General features: G+C 41.7%; 1 protein-coding gene across 4 annotated transcripts in view; it reads left to right on the top strand.

Annotated features, from left to right (window-relative positions):
• The window catches only part of LOC122790109 (probable E3 ubiquitin-protein ligase MID2), a 1,228,538-nt gene that overhangs the window by 130,263 nt on the left and 1,082,625 nt on the right, over window positions 1-15,650 (top strand). Inside the window, exon 1 of one of the 4 annotated variants that reach the window (XM_044057681.1) lies at window positions 10,367-11,206. The exons of 2 other annotated variants lie outside the window; for them this stretch is intronic. The gene's annotated coding sequence lies outside the window, so the exon portion shown is untranslated. Of the gene's footprint in view, window positions 1-10,366; window positions 11,207-15,650 lie in introns of those variants that run through there. One more of the 4 variants, XM_044057684.1, reaches the window with a different exon arrangement.

Genomic DNA, 15,650 nt, shown 5'->3' with positions numbered 1-15,650 from the left:
CCATGCTCAGGAACAGACTCCCCATCCATATGAAGCAAAGTCTATCCTGAACCCTAGTCAAATGTAACCTTGACCACTGGACAGGAAATTGTAAAGTCATTCCAGGGCTGGCCTCAATGCCTCATACAGAAAGGATGACAATAAACATTGCCTAATGCTGAATGGGAAATTGAAAATTCATCCGTGGGATGGCCCCCCCATGTCTCCTATAGAAAGAGACTGACAAAAAAAATTCCCTAATATAACCCCCCCCGCACATAACCATTTAGCAACCCCCTAACTAACATACCCCTCTAATTTAGATGCACGTTACAAGGGGACAAAACTGGATTGGGATGCATGGCTAGGCTTATAAAGGTCCTGGTGGCTATTAACCTAGTATATACCTATGAACATTTTTCCTACTTTCTGTTTCCTTATTTTGTCTTCTCTTCACTTTCCATAAAGTTCCCTTATCTTACATCATCTATTATGCTCCCTACAGACTTTTTGTTTACATGTTAGGTCAGTCTAACTGTTGATGCTTTTTGCCATTTGAATATCATACATGATGTTCTTTGTGTTTCACTGTTGCAGTCATCACATCTGGGTTATCTGCCTGCAGGTAGCCCTCAGTCGGCCTGAATACCAGAGTCTTGGGATTTCTGCGTCAGATGCTGTCACTTCTTCCATGATGTCAGGGGTATAAAACATGCAGCTGACGCCATTACATCAGCTTTTCTTGCCATGCAGTGTCCGAAGCAGAAGCAGTTCGCAAGTGCCAGTCGGCCGCCTCCTGAAATTTTCATTTTTCATGTTTCAAACCTGAAGTCTTCTAAAAGATAAGTACCCCATTAGGGATCCTTTTTTCTTGCTCTAACCGATGTCAGAAAAAGTTAATAACTGTCTTGCCTGTGGAAAGCAAATACCTCACAGAGATTTTCAATCTTACTGCATTACCTGTTTAGGCCCAGACCACGACGTTCCTCACTGTCGGTTTTGTGCCTTGTTCAACGCACAAACTATTTGTCGTTGGGCTATTTTTGTTGCTAAATTCTTTCGCTTTCATTCTCCGTATTCCAAAATGGCTTCGATAAGCCATCTGACTACCGATCTTTCGAAAAAGCGTAAGGATAAAGACAGAGACAGACCACATAGGTCCAAAACTGTCGACAAGGCTTCCGTTAAGCTAGTCGCCAGTCTGCCGGTACTCAGTGAGGAGCTTTCGCAGCCTGTGATACCCGTTTCTACAGATTCGCAGGCCTCTACTGACACCCATGCCACGAGATGCTTCTTTGACTATGGAACCTGTGGATGTCTCTACCTTGGATGGGTCCAGAGCCACTGTGCAGGCACCGGCTTCTGAGGGTGTATTCAAGCCTTCCAATTTTCATATTAAACCAACGACTTTGTTTCAAACCAAAAATACCGAATTTCTCAGGCCCAGAGTTCGCACTATGCCTAGGAAACTGACGACCAAAGTGCATTCTCAGGCCCACATGCCTCAGAAACAAATACTTAGAATGGCTGAAGATCTTATAACTTTAATTAGGGGAAGCCAGCCTTCCCCCTCAAAAAGACCAAGAAATTATCTTCTTTCTGATTTTTTAGATCATGATTACCAGGACATACCCTTATCTACCTGTTCCCTCTACTTCCCCATCAGAAGATTTTTCTTTTGGTGAAACTCTGCATAGCCTTAGAGATCATTTCCACTGGGAGTGCCAGGACTGCCCAGAGTCCAAAATGAGACTCAGGGAATTTTTAAACTTGCCTCAGCACAGGCCTCTAGCTATCACTCCTGTTCTGGAAATTGTAGATGATGTCTTCTTGGAATCCAACCTTACCCCTGATACTTTGCCTCCAGCTCCCAGGAAACCTGACAGGTATTACAGAGTACCTGACTCCCACAAATTCCTCTTTAAGAATCCTACTGCGGATCCAGGGACCTAAAGGCATTAAAGCTACAACAGCCAAAAACCCTACCCCTTCAGACAGGGACTCTAGGGCTTTAGATAGATGGGGTAAGAAGGTATACACCTCTGCTACTCTTGCCATCAGGGCTTTAAATTGCCAGTTTTATATGTTAAAGTATCAGCAGCATATTATGGAGCTAATTAAACAGAAAATGATGCTGATTCCTGATAATGCAGAATATAAAGATTTACAAGAGTTAATGCATTCTGCTAACCAAGTTGGAAAACATATTTGCAATGTGGTTTTGATGCCTTAGAAACTTCTTCCAGGTCTGCTGTCACTGGGTCTGTTCTTAGAAAGCATGCTTGGCTTAAGGAACAAATCTTGCAAGACCATGTCAAAGCAAAAGTACTGCAAGCACCATTAAACCAAGAACGCCTGTTTGGCAATAAAGCAGAAGTCGTCCTCAAAAAGATGGAGGAAAAAGCTAAATCTATACAAACTGTTAAAGATTTCCTACAGGAACAGCCACCTAGATTCAGTAGGCACTGGCCTTCTAAAAACTGGTCCTTTCCAGTTTCTCCCAGACCATTTTAGTCCAAGCCCAGGGGCAGCAGACCACCAAGGTTACAGTCTCAGGGTATGCACAGATCTAAGCAATGGAGTGCTCCCACCTCTAAAACAGGGAGTGGTAAGCCACATTCCTTTGGTAAAATCTCGCAATGACTTCTCCTTAACTCTTCCAAGCCTTGCCCAAGTACTTGCACCCTTAGGAGGAAAACTCACCCTGCATGCAAAAAAACTGGGAGTACATCACCCAGGACAGATTGGTCTTGAACACTGTATCCCAGGAATACAGATTCTACTTCCACTCACTGCCAACCCCAAGCAGATGGCCAGACCCCCCCCCCCAAATCAGTGGGCAGAGGCTCAAAAGCAAGTACTTTCTCTTCTCAGTATCAAGGCTAGTCAACCTGTCCCAGCAGAGCAAAGGGGACGAGGTTTTTACTCCAGACTGTTTCTGGTACCCAGAAAAGAAAACTCTTGGAGCCCTATCCTGGATATGTCTATTCTCAACACCTTCCAGGTGGTTCCAAGGTTCAAAATGCTTATTCTCTAACAGCTGCTTCCTATGCTAGCCAACGACTCCTGGCTAGCCACCCTGGACTTAAAAGAAGCTTATCTGCACATCCCCATAAGGGAATCTTGCAGGAAATATCTGCATTTCAGGGCAGGCTCTATGCACTATCAGTTCTCTGCACTTCCCTTTGGCTTATCTGCTGCACCCAGGGTATTCACAAAATGCCTAGCTCCAGCCATTGCATATTGCAGGCAGAGAAAAATTCAAATTTACCCATACTTGGATGATTGCCTGATTCAGTCGGACAGTCAGGAATTGCTACTCCAGCGCCTGACATTTGTAAAGAGACTTCTAACTTCAGTGGTGTACACAATCAATGAAAAGAAATCACATCTGGTATCCAGCCAACAGATTATATTCCTGGGAGCAAGCTTGAACACAACTTCCCAGATAGCATTCCTCACTCCAGAAAAACAAATTTATTTGACAAACTACTTTAATCTATTGGCCACCAAAACCCAGCTATCTGCAAGACATATACTGCAAGCCCTAGGGTTCATGGCCTCTTGCATTCTACTAATTCCATATGCAAGACTGCATATGAGGAAACTTAAATGGCACTTAAAAAGTCTCTGGTGTCAACATTCTCAGGACCTGGAAACAATGATTCCTAACATTCCTTGCCAAAGGGCAGAGTTCCTTTGGTGGGCAGAGGCCTGCTACCACAACAAAGAAATCCATTTCACTCAACCCCCTGCCGCCCAAACCCTAACAACAGATGCATCAGACTATGCCTGGAGGGCTCACATGGCAGGACAATGCATTCAAGGCAAATGGAGCCTAAAGCAAATGCACCTGCATATCAGTCAAAAAGAAATGTTAGCTGTACAGAATGCTCTGACAACCTTCAAATGCTTTATTTTTCCAGGGCAACTATTGGTAAAGACAGACAACACCACAGTTATGTGGTACATAAACAAGCAGGGGGGAACCCATTCCTACCCACTCTGCAGGATAGCCACGGCTCTGTGGAACACAACCTTGAGCAATCAAGTGCACCTGCAAGCTCAATTCCTGCCAGGCAAACTAAGTTCACATACAGACGACTTAAGCAGAAATCTAATGGGCCCACACGAGTGGAAACTGGAACCCAAATCATTTAAGCTTCTGATCCACCAGTGGGGGGCACCAGAGGTGGACCTCTTTGCTTCCCCTCAGAACTATCAATTGAGCAAATATTGCACCAGAACTCCCCACAACTAAGCATGGAAATTGGATGCCCTGTCCTTTACATGGGAAAACCTCTCAATCTATGCCTTTCCCCCTCTGCCCCTCCTCTCGAAGGTTCTACTAAAGATCAAACAGGACAAGCCAAGGACAATCCTGATTGCACCAGACTGGCCACACCAGCACTAGTACCCACTTTTGTGTAGCCTGGCAGTACTGCTACCATGGTACCTGCCTCAGACCCCCTTCCCTGCTATCCCAGCAGGAGGGCCAGATTTTGCATCCTCAGCTACAAACCCTGAACCTAGCAGCCTGGCTCATCCCCTGAACTCATCACCAGCAATCCTCAGTAAACAGGTGCTGGATGTCATCCTTGAGGCAAGGACACCTAGTACTAGGAAATCCTATTCAGAAAAGTGGAAAAGATACTGTTCTTGGAGCTAGTCTCAAGGAATGGACACAACTGTTCCCAGCTTACCTCATATACTAAATTACTTAACAGAAATGCTCCACAAAGGCCTATCCTTCTCTTCAATTAAGATTCATGCCTCTGCCATCTCGGCTCATTATGATACTGAGCCACCCCTCTTCTCTCATCCTCTGGTCAAACAGTTCCTGAGTGGAGCCACAAACTTAAGACCCCCCAGGAGAGCTCCCACTCCAGCCTGGGACCTTAACTTTGTATTGGAAAAACTCACGCTTCCACCCTTTGAACCTGCTGCCTCAGCAGAGTTAAAATTCCTCTCCTGGAAAACAGCTTCACTTCTAGCCATCACTTCAGCAAGAAGAGCGTCTGAATTGCAGGCCCTTATGGCCGTGGAACCCTTCATTACCTTCCATGTGGACAGGGTTTCCCTCAGGACTAACCCATCATTTATAACCAAGGTGGTGTCTAGTGTGGCTTTAAACCAATCCATTCATTTGCCAACTTTTTTCCCTAATCCCCAACATAAAGGGGAAAGGATCCTGCACTCCCTGGGCATGCAAAGGCAGCTTAGGTTCTATCTGGACAGGACTAAACCTTTCAGAAAATCTGACCAGCTGCTAGTCAGCTTTGCTACAGTGACAGAGGGCAAGGCCATTTCAAAGCAAACCATTTCTAAATGGATAGCACACTGCATCCATTTCTGCTACAAACACCATGGGAAACCTACCCCTTTGGGGATCAGAACATATTCCACTAGGGCTACATCAACCTCTACAGCATTTCTCAGGGGAGTCCCTACCAGGGAGATCCTGGAAGCTGCAACCTGGAGCTCTGTACACACCTTAACCAAGCATTACCAATTACCTATCTTTTCTAAATCCAGAGCTGGATTTACCACAGCAGTCTTACAGGGCCTGCTTGCCAGTCCTAATGCTTCTTGACTGCCTCCACCCATCCTCAGCTTTGGGAATCTTACCATAAATGTAGATGTTCGAGTGTATTCACTGTTGCAGTCCTGGTTACCCTTCCTCCAGCCCCCTGACTTTTCTATACTTTTACCTATTCTTTTTTGTTTGGCCATATCTTATAACATTGGTATTTACTTTCTACTGGGGGTGTTCCACACCATGTAATTGCTTCCTATTGTGGGGGCTCCTGACATCTGAGGCAAGAAAAAACTGATGTAATGGTGTCGGCTGCATGTTTTATACCCCTAACGACCTGACATCATGGAAGAAGCGACAGCATCCGACACAGAAATCCCAAGACTCTGGTATTCAGGCAGACTGAGGGCTACCTGCAGGCAGAAAACTCAAATGTGATGACTGCAGCAGTGAATACACTTGAACATCTACATTTATGGTAAGTGCGCACGACTGTACTTTATATAGTTTGTAATTTTCATAACTGGTCTGTGTGTGTAAGTCTTTATGTTCTTTTCCCAATTTATTTATTACCTTACATGTTATTCAGCTGCTTTGAAACTATTTCTGTTGTTGCACTATCAATATTCTGTACCACAGTTTTTGTCCTGTTTTGCCTTGTGACTTCAGTACTGACTGAAAGGGGTTCTGCACCAGCCCACTTGAGGGAGTCATCAAGCAAGACAGATGGATACAACTGTTCTGACCATGTGGGCTTACAGCATCTTCTAAAAGAAACTGTACTGGAATAACTTTGGATTATTCTATAGTCTGTCGCTTCACATTTTAGGCCTGTCCAGTACTGTGCTGCAGATGTTTATAATGACAGGTTATTATAAAGTTTAGGATTTTTGAGCCTCTAGAAACAGATTCACTTAAGCTGTCTTCTGGGGGGGGGGGGGTCGGGGTTTGAAAAGGCAAAGTAGGAGAGCAGTCTCTTAGCAAATCATTTTGTGCGAATATGTTAATTTACTCTGCAATTCGAACTAACATAGTTGTTTAGAGATCTATGTAATGACGATTAGTAATACTTTACTGAAGGCCGCTTCAAGTATTATGAAGCTCTAATTAAAATAAATTTAAATAAGCTTAATACTGACAGCTTAATTTAGAGAACTGATGCAATAATGGGTAAACACAGCTTTGCCTTCAAGTCATGAGTTGGAATGCCCCAGTCTCTAACTGCAAACTGTGTGACTCTGAGCTCTACACAAAACCAGTGTTCCTTGGTCATCCCTAAAAAAGAACAGTTATATCCAGTGGTCTTACCTCATTAATAAGTCATAAGTTTTTCTCACTTGAAAACTGAAATGGACTTGTACCTGACCACCAGTTTTTGAATGGTGGTAGCATGTAGAAGCAACCAATGCATGCTGAGATTCTCAGAAAAGAAAGGAGCTCGCAATTACTTTTTGGACAATACTAAAGGTAGAAGTTTTTCTCACTTAGTGTATATAGCCTTAGATGCTAGCGCTAAATATTCTGTCTAATATCTTCCAAGCTGACTATGTTTATCATTTTTTTTAAATTGCTTGTTGATTAACAATTTCCTTTTTGGATACAATGTCAATATGCACTATCTTCCCTGAAGAGTCTGTTCATAGTGTACTCAAGGATACCATTCTAAAATTGCATTCATTCATTTTATGTTATACACCCTATCAAAGTCATGGTTGAGAGGGCATGCTAGGGCTTACACCTGGACTTGGCTAGTGCAAGCCATGGAAACTAATTCTTGATAAGATGCCCACCTATCACATGATGAAACAATCTCACACCACACGGGGACATGGACACTGGGAAATTATGCAAACTTGGAGGCAAATGTTAAAATTACATCAACCCAACTGAAACACAGATGCGTAATAACAAGCACCACCTGTTCACTACTTTTCCTTGAGATTAAGGTATCACACAAACTCCAGCTTGGCTAGGTTTTTCTTGCAGTTTTTACTGATCGGTTTGTCTGTGTGACCTTTGTACTTTTTGTTTTAGTTGAGAAAGAGATCCAATATAGTTAACACCCACTTAAAGGGTGACTACCTGCAACTAGTATGAAACTGGGGAAAACATATACATATTTAATGTTTAAAAACATTTTAAACTATAACACAGCAACCAATATCATCTACTATATATTACTCCCTTACTGCAGTTACTATAAAAAAGGTTAACATTACGGATGGCATTTTAATGTCTCGAGGGGTTCTGCCTCCTCCCCGTAATCGCCACGTATGTTTTATTAGCTAAAAAAGCAAAAAGTATCATAAACGGGGTTAAAGTGGCAGCAGCACCCTCTATATGTTAACATGCCTACAATCAGGGAGAAACACACAAACTCTACTATTAGGAAGCTAGATGGTCCAGTGACAGCTATGTAAGGAAAAGTGCTGGAACAATTTTATATGACATTGGAGTTGTCCCCTTTTCTATACTGCTGTGCAACCTTGGAACAGGTATACACAAGTTAAGGGGGGGGGGGGGTTCCTTTACCCATAGGGAATATAAGGTAACTTGTCCCCTCTGGAAAAGAATTACCTCAAAGGTTTGATGAAAGCTGTTTTACTTCAACCAATATACATGATTCCTAAGAATGCGAATGGCATTTTAACATATGGGGAGTGCTACAGTCCCTTTTAACCCCTCACTTATTATATGCCTTTTACATAAAAAAAAATAGGTGGGGAGTTAAGAGGGGGAGAAGCCCCTTTATATGTTAAAATGCAGTCAGTAAGCAACACAGAAATATATTTTATGCTGATGATTGTGCTCATTGTAAACAAATTGCAATAATGACAAACACTGGACTTTCAAACTTCACATCCTTTAGAAACTGTAACTTTATTATTATTCTAAGTTTATAAGAGCAACAAACTCTCTCTCTATCTGATTTTGCTCCCACTCCACCAATTTTTAGCTTTGTCAGGGTAGGGTTACCACCTGTCCCACTTTGCGAGTGACAGTCCCTCTTTGGGTAGTTGTGTCCTGCCAAAAAATTGTAAAAATGGCAAATGTCCTGAGATTTTAGGACAAAATTATTTCCTATATTTTATGTAATAGTTACATAAAACAGTTATTCTGTATCTGCAACACCTAAATGTGATAAGAAACAGAATTAGCAACTAAAATGCTATAATCAGAAGCTTTTATTTAGTCAAAAAGTTAGGTTCTGTCCTTTGTACTGGCCGTGGGTCGGCCTGCAAAATCTAATGTTTGTACCAAAAAATGTCCCAGTTTCGGCATTTGAACAGGTAACAACCCTATGTCGGGGTAGTTTGAGCTAAGAGGTTGAGAGGCATGGCTGTAGGCAAAACTGGAGACCCTTCAAACTACAAACCATAAACAGCATGGAAATAACGTCTGGAGGTATTGGGTTTGAGTCTCACCTAAGTGCTATGATTATCCTTAAACATCTTTGATTTTAACACTATACCGACGCGGAGGGGTGGGGGCGTTTTACCACAAACATCATCGTTGTTAAAAGGTGCAACAACAATCCGTGGCTGTTCAGAGGTACATAAGAAATGGGCTAACACCTCCCCCCATAAGAGAGTCCAGCTGTTTCACCACCATCGCACGGAGAACGAGCACTATTTACTTGTAATGACCAAAGGGTCGTGAGTCACCTGGTGTCCACAAGTAACCAATGATGGAGCAGGGATTAGTGTGTTGAATGTTTGCTGTATTTGTATACGCAGAAGTCCTTCTCCCGAGCCTTCATTGATGTCACCTGCTCAGAAGGGCAACCCATTTACCAAAGTAAAGAAGCACACCTCCAACCTTACAATCAATATTCAGATAACTGAAATGTTTCCATCGCATTATTTAACAGCACCAATGTATACACAGAAACACTGCACTGCTTTAGGCAAAGGATCTTGTTACACATACAGCAGAATGGAACGGCAGGTAATCGAAAATTGCTAAGACAAATGTTAACACGCTGTAAAACATATGTATCAATAAAACGTATTCAAATGTGTTGGGTGCCGTATACCTCTCTCAACTGTACAGTCGCAGAATGTCTACATGTTTTCCTCATATTTTAGTCCAGTTTTCATAAATTTGTGGTTTTCTGGCAAATCATTGAAGATTTAAGTCAGAAAATAATGACAGGCATTTGAGTTTCAGACTTCATACCCTTTAGAAAATGTATGCTAATGCAAAGCCTATTGATTATTCTATCTACTTTTTAAGTTTGAAAGAGTGATATTTAAAATGTGTCTTTTTTGTTTGCCTTTATTTATGGCTATGTCCAGATTTCTTGCTCTAAAAGGCTGAGAGGTATGGCCCCGCATACCTTTCAACTGTACAGATTTTCGCAGAATGTCCAGATTTTTTTATTCATATTTTTCGCGTGGTCCTCAGAACATTTTTTTTGACAACTCACTGGGACGATCTAATGATTAAAGTCACTAAATATTGGCATGCATTTAAGCTACAGATTTTATATCCTCCACAAAATGCATGCTAACACAAATCCTATTATTCTAGCAACTTTTTAAGTTTAAGAGAGCAATATTTAAAATGTGCCCCTATCCACCCCCAATTTAATCAGGCTTTGTCCAGATTTCTTCCGCTAGGAGGTTAAGAGGTATGTATGGGTGGGCTTCGCCGGCAGTTTACTTAACCATCAACAATAATAACCCGACACAGCTCTTCTAATACCTTGTCATAACAAACCCAAGGCGCACAATTCTGTTCAATCCCTAACTGTAGGGCGGGATAAACTCAACAAACTGTTTGATTTCTTTAGACAAAAACAAACTGTTCACACCTGCCCCCTAAAGCACTGGAAACGTGCAGGAACCTGTTACACCTGTCTCCTGAAGCTTGGCTCAAGCTATTGTGTATTTTTCCACTCTTACCATTTCTCATCGCTACACCATCATCTGGAGTTTCAGTTCTCGGTTACTTCCCCAAACCTAACGCTAACAGTTGGTCAGTCAGCGATTTACCTGACCACGGAATGAAAGCATCACCCCATACCTCCCCAAACAGGTAGTCTAACCTGACCACCTTTATCTTTAAACGTTTGAAGGACTTGACAAGAAGGGAGAGGTGTGCAATTGTATCCAAAATGGCACTAATACAAGGAAACCGAGAAGTTCAGTTGAAGAACATATCTGAAGGGCTCGAATGAATTAAACCAATGAACTATTTAGAAATGACATTGTCGAACTGGGTTCGGATCTGAACACTTCACACAGCTACAGGTGATGGTAACGTACGGGCGGCTACCTACGTGACCGAAGTAAGGAGGCTACTAATATGACTTAGAGCGTTTTACACACACTGTTGTGTTTGATAACCATCACGCTAGCTGTTTTTTCACCAGTGTAAATGGTGAGCCCAGGTTCCTTTGTTCCATCCGGTTAGCCTTTTCTTTGGAAAAATTGTCCTCACCTGGAAAAGCGATACGGCGTGTACAATCATTTCTAGAGATCATTCACTCCTTTTGTCAGGTACGATCGGAGGAGGGGTTCCCTCTGCCTTGCTACCCCCACCCCCAATCCGCCTGAACCTAGCAAGGCAACGATGTGGCGGTGTCTCTGGATCAGCAGCAGAAGACAGTCAGCTGGGGAAAGCGCAACGCTGGTGGGAACCGAAAGAGCCCCCTCTCTGGGAAGGCACCAAAGTCGTCGGTTAGCAGTAAGGACTACTTTTACAACTTTGTATACCTGCACTAGAAATTTAATTAAAACTATACTTATTTCGGCTACATTAAGTGTATGGAGTGGTCATTTTTTTTTTTAACTGGAACTGCACCCCCACCCAAGAATATAATTGTTCTCCTTAATTATTGTACGGCTGCTGTATTTCCTATTGTCATAAGAGGTTTTAACATACTGGTTTTAGTTGCTGCCCAACGTGTGATTTATTGAATGACTTCTCTTAGGGCTTTATGCGCCATTTCAGACCTGCGCATTGTTTTTTACATTATTGTAACCCGCCCCTTTAAAGGAATTAAACCAAGCCGGAAGACCTATGCAGTACGTGTGCTGGCACCTTACAGCATGCATTGGGATTACTGTTAAACTATAGCATGAATGCTACCGTGTAGCTGTCATATCTCTCAACCCTCCACTTTTTTTATTCCCTCATAGTTTTGGACCGTTCCTCATAAAATGTGTGGTTTTCTGCAAATTCATTTAAGATTGACATAATTAAATAATTACAAAACATTTGAGTTTCAGACTTCATATCTTTTGGAAAATCCGTACCAATGCAAAACTCGTTATTCTATTGACATTTAAGTGTCCCTATTGTTGGGCCTTGTACCCCCATTGCTTTTGGGTTTGCCCAGAATTCTTACTCTCGAGATTGAAAGGTACGGTAATTGCTATAACCGATCACATCACCAGTGATACATTTTTTTGAAACACGTACACCCATTCATTTTTATCACGTAAAAGTCCAGTTTTTGCCAGATGAATAAGTTAATATATATATTTTGCAGATTTTCAAGGGTAAGTTCATAACATGTGGAATGTGGTCTAATACCTTGTTATTACAGTGGGTTAATGTATTAGAGATGTGCAATCTGACCTACATTTCTCATGTGCCTGGATAGGGAAGACCTGAGATATGTACGGATCGTGGAGGCTGTCTTTCCCTGTTTTTGCATATCTTTATGCCTGTAACTTCATTTCACAGAAACCGAAGCACATATTCTCAAAGCATATGAAATGTAATAGCAAGAGTCTTTTTAATTTCTATTAAAAGCCTCATTGCTGAGGTGTGGGTCTGCAGTGAGCGTTGTTTGATTACTCTCATCTGATAGGGATTCTTGAGTTTCATAAAATGTTTTAGCTTTCATGTTAGAAACAGACTTTAAACCATCTATGAGGCTCTTTAAAGGAATTGGTGTGCTGTATGTTTCGAAGAAAATATACAAAGAACTACTACCATTAAAAAGCATGGTTTATCTGGTGGTGGTGGTCTTTTTTTTTAGCAGTTTTCCCATATATTTTATTCAGGTTTTTGTAATACAGTCCTGTGTGTAGCATTATTTTGAGAAGAGAAACTGTTTGTTATACTTTCTGATTGGAAAAGCAAACGTGTCATTTATTTTTTAACTGGAAAACAGGATTGCTGTTTGTGCTTTAAGAATTGCCTGTTACCTTCCTGGGAGAATTAGGTGCATTGCACACTTTAGAAACCAACGGCTATCAGAGTTATGATGTTACATGGAATTTGCTACATCAAACTTAGGATAATCACCTTTGCAGTTTTTAATATTTCTAAGATGGATTTTTAAAATGCACTTTTTACACTTCTGCCTTAAAAGAAACAGTGGCAAAATGGCAAATTTTGCTTGAAAGCAGCTTCACTTTAACTAGGGATTGTAAGAAGTTACTAAATGTGATGCCACATCTGGAATGAGATGTAGCTCTATTATGACAGGTGAGTGCTTATCTGTGGTCAAACAGCTGGGGTCAGTCAGTTTCATCAGGAGTCTGTCTCAGTACCCACTAGTTGTGGTCATCCAATTTTCTATGTAAACCTCCAGCTGGGATTAACAGAGCCAGCCTTAGGTGAAGTGGACAAAAGACTCCATTCATCCCCCCTCTGTTCCCCACCAGTCCCACCCCACACCATCTGGGCAGATTATTTTTTTCCTCACTCTGTCTTACTCCTTTCTACATGCACGAACTGGCCAAGACTGCACTGAACTAACTGTGACAAAAGGAACCAAATTGTGCATGGAATCTGGGGGCTGTTATGCCTCTAGAAGTAATCATGTTCTAGATGCTGATGAGATGCATTTTAGAGACTTTTTTCCCTTTGTTTTGCTCCAGTGATGACCTCAGCAAAAATTATGAATAAGGGAATAAATTCAATATTAACCTTTTCTTTCAAGGAAGAAATAATAATTCTCAGTAAGCTGAAAAGACAAACATTGTAGGGAAGCATAAATCATATCTCAGAATGTTGTCTGCCTTCCTCCCCACTGAAAAATAGTCACCTGGGTACCCCTCAAATCTAATGGAGCATCACCATTATAGATGGCTGCCTCACTGATGTCATATAAAGACAATTTTTTATTCATATTCATTACTTAACATGTCATCCATAGCAGAAGTATAGTCAATCTTGTCCATTATTACTAGTCCATTACTCTTGTTGTTGTTTCTTTTCCTGGTTAGGGGTCGCCACAGCGGAACTCCGGTCTGCTAATGATTGGTAGTTGATTTTTATGTGCCGAGTTACCAGCCGTGACGCACAACCTTCAATGAAGGTACGCCCATTCACGCATGTCTCCACGCAGAAGACGCTCTAGCTGAGAATCGAACCGGACAGCTTCTTACTGTGAGGCGACAACGCTACCGCAGCATAAAACAAAAGCAGTTCATGTTCTGTAACTGTATTAAGGACAGTAGTTTCTGATGTTATATTAAAGAATTTACTTTTACCCATTGCTGCTTCTGTTATACGACAATTGCCCTTTGCTTCGTCTTTCTCTCTAGCCATCTGTTGCTGTCTAAGCACCACTCATATGCATTGGTGTCCATAATTGTGGCTGCATCTTGTACTCCTGTCCGTAAGTCCTTCTGCAGCCTATGTATTGGTCCAGCATTTACTGAAGATGGTTTTCCAGGATCTTCTTCCCTTACACTCATTTCTCCCATACTCTGTTCTTTAAATTGAGGCTTTTAAATATATATTGTATAGTGGCACTGACAAAAAGGCAGGAGTTTGAGCTGGATGTGGCAGAGTTAAAGATGTTAAGATTTGCAATGGGTGTGACAAGGGTGGACAGGATTAGGAATAAGTATATTAGAGGGTCAGCCCAGGTTGGAAGGTTTGGAGAAAAAAGCCAGAGAGGCAAGATTATGTTGGTTTGGACATGTGCTGAGGAGGGATGCAGAGTATATTGGGAAAAAGATGCTGAGGATAAAGCTACCAGGTAACAGGAAAAGAGGAAGGCCTAAGATAAGGTTTATGGATGTGGTGAGAGAGGACATGCGGGTGATTGGTGTGACAGAGCAAGATGCAGAGGACACGAAGAAATGGAAACAGGTGATCCGCTGTGGCGACCCCTGACGGGAACAGCCGAAAGAAGATGATGATTGTACATTTTCAGTGCAAATCTAGTTTCTTCTTTATTTGTAAGTCAAGTCTTCGTCTGTCTTCTTAATTCTAGCTTTCCATTACCAACATAACTTGCCTCCTTTTTTCCACCATTTTCACTTCCTTATATGTATTTAATTCTCTCCCACACAATTAAATGTGTGATTAAGAACGCAGAATTGCCATTTTCTTTTCAGTACCTAGTACAGCATCCTTGTTGTTGTAGCATACTTCTCATGCATTAGCAGCTTTAGATCTCTTGTAAAGTTCACACTACGTACTTGTTTTTCTATGTTGTGGCATAACATTATAAAGCAATTGTTTTGACAGTTGGCACATTGGTAAAGGTTCATAGGTAAGCACTAGGCTAGTTGCCCTTATGGGCCATGTTAAGCCTAGCCAATTTCCCTTTCACAGGTGAGAATTGAACTGTGTACTTCGTGTCTGTGAAGTAAACACCTTAACCATTATACCAACCTCCACTCCCCAAGTATAAAACTATGAGCTGTTGAGCTGATTCTTGTGTACCGGGGTTTGGTCGCAGTATTGGTGGACACCTTCACATTGAGTGGATGAGGAAATGCAGTTATTTTGGGATGGGTTTCTTATTTCATCAGCTGAGACCAACTGGGCCTTTTCCAGTTTCTATGCTCACAGAACTGACTCAGTGGGATAGATTGCGTATATTTTATTCTATAGGGGTTTGAGTTTGTTTACAGTGGGATGGGATGGGAAATGCTTTGCTTATAGGATAAGTATTTTACTTTTTGGACAGAACATACATCTATTTCTTGTGTGAGCTATCACCAAATTGGAGACTCACCAGAATAGAAGAAAATGCATTTAATACTTTTATTCTGATTACATCAAATTGGCATGAGATCAGTGGAACTAGCATGTGACAGTTTATTATGGCATCTTAATGGAATGACTATGTACACACAGTGACCTCGAAGTAGTTGTGTAAATGTGGTCTACTTCCTATCTCCTGGGGCACTTTCAGAAGGTATCTAATGGGATT

This window comes from Protopterus annectens, chromosome 15.part0, assembly GCF_019279795.1.
Source record: "Protopterus annectens isolate FY-2018-M chromosome 15.part0, PAN1.0, whole genome shotgun sequence".
NCBI lineage: Eukaryota > Metazoa > Chordata > Ceratodontiformes > Protopteridae > Protopterus > Protopterus annectens.
Note: the sequence above shows the minus strand (reverse complement) of the source record. Positions and strands in the feature narration are given on the sequence as shown.